At 41.3% G+C, this 1,611-nt stretch overlaps 2 protein-coding genes across 4 annotated transcripts in view; one reads left to right on the plus strand and one right to left on the minus strand.

Moving 5' to 3' along the window:
- Positions 1-733, minus strand: part of LOC106531967 (deoxyribonuclease-1) — a gene marked incomplete in the record, with an annotated part of 6,970 nt that extends 6,237 nt beyond the window's left edge. Inside the window, 1 exon segment of the mRNA XM_014027929.1 lies at positions 587-733.
- Positions 734-1,027: 294 nt separating this feature from the next.
- Positions 1,028-1,611, plus strand: part of snx21 (sorting nexin family member 21) — a 3,264-nt gene continuing 2,680 nt past the window's right edge. For all 3 annotated transcript variants that reach the window (XM_014027925.1, XM_014027926.1, XM_014027927.1), the window contains exon 1: positions 1,028-1,214. The gene's annotated coding sequence lies outside the window, so the exon portion shown is untranslated. The remainder of the gene's footprint in view (positions 1,215-1,611) is intronic.

Genomic DNA, 1,611 nt, shown 5'->3' on the forward strand with positions numbered 1-1,611 from the left:
ATACACACATACATACACATGTGTATAGGTATACATGATATGTATGGTGTTTTTGTTCTTTTACCTTTATTTCTCTCATACTGTCTTGTATTGATGTAGTAATGTACAAATCTTATCTTAAATATTTATTAACATGAATCTGCTTTTAGTTTGTATTTTATAACATGTTGTTATTTAGAAACTATTAACTTCTAACAGCTTCCTGATGTTTGTTTAAGGAAACAGATTTAGTTCATTTCCTGTTTTAATCAAATTTTATGAAAACCCACCCAAACCTGCAGCAGTTCATGCATGACGTCATCGTTTCAAGTTCAGGTTTGTTTCTTCAGGTGAAAATTCACACCGTAGATTTGTTTTCTCATGAAGTAAACAACAAACACGCCTGTCTGTCTGACGGACACACAAACTTTACACAGTCTGACGGACACACAAACTTTACACAGTCTGACGGACACACAAACTTTACACAATCTGTCACGGACTGAACCCGACTAACAGTTGGAGGAAACCACACCGTCTCCAAACAAAACAAAACTGGTTGCTGGTTCGGGTCCGGTGTCAGTAAATTAAGTGATGGTTCTCCTACCTGTTCAGGTGAGCTGAGGGTCCACAAAACCGTGTGTCTACCTGCTGAAACTCAGAGTTTCACCTGTTGGGTGGAGGTTCTCAGGCTCAGACACAAGCCCCGCCCACTCCGACTCCTTTTCCGGGTAGACAGGTTAACCACGCCCCCAACAAGTTTCGTTCAATTATCTATTAATTTATTTAAAACCCTTTATTGAGCCTTCATTTAGACTTGGAGCACAAGGCAGAGGCTTTTTTAAGTTTTAAAACACTTTTTACATGACAATGTAAAATATGATCACAGTTCCATGAGTGAGTCAAATGATCTTTGTGTTAACTTTAAAATTATTTTATAAATCCAGTGAACAGAAGGTTGTTATTTATTTATTTTCCCGCCCTCTGCTGGACAAACAGAGTACTGCAGGTCCTTATATGGTCATTGTCCGACCTCCAGCTAACCCGCCTCCTCGCGCTGGCTGCGGCCGGTGGAAAGCTTCYGGGATCGGGATGAGGTCAGCCCACAGAGTCGGTCCCGACACGAACCTCAAACGGGACGGTCCACTTCCGAATCATGACCGGACCTTCAGSCCGCAGCTGAACCGAGCCGACATGGACTAACAGGAGCGGGAAGAGTCCGCTTCAAGTCCGGGGTGAGTGGTCCGAAGAAGCTCGGCGGTTTTGCGAGCGGTGACCCGGTTAACTAACCGGAGGAGGAGCGGAAACTTGTTAGCTCCGCTGCTAACTGAGGAGGTTAGCTGCTGGTTAACTACCTGCTGCTTTTAGTTAGTTATAAACAACCAGAGGCTTTAAACTGTTAGTTATAAACAACCTGAGACTTTAAACTGTTAGTTATAAACAACCAGAAGCTTTAAACTGTTAGTTATAAACAACCAGAGACTTTAAACTGGAATATCAGCTGGAAACAATTTTATTTATTCTCCCAAACAGGAACAGAAAAAAAATCATTAAACCCCCAGAGTTAACTAACTAACTAACTAACTAACTAACTAACTAACTAACTAACTAACTAACTAACTAACTAACTAA

The sequence above is a fragment of the Austrofundulus limnaeus genome, unplaced genomic scaffold (genome assembly GCF_001266775.1).
Source record: "Austrofundulus limnaeus strain Quisiro unplaced genomic scaffold, Austrofundulus_limnaeus-1.0 Scaffold700, whole genome shotgun sequence".
Classification (NCBI taxonomy): domain Eukaryota; kingdom Metazoa; phylum Chordata; class Actinopteri; order Cyprinodontiformes; family Rivulidae; genus Austrofundulus; species Austrofundulus limnaeus.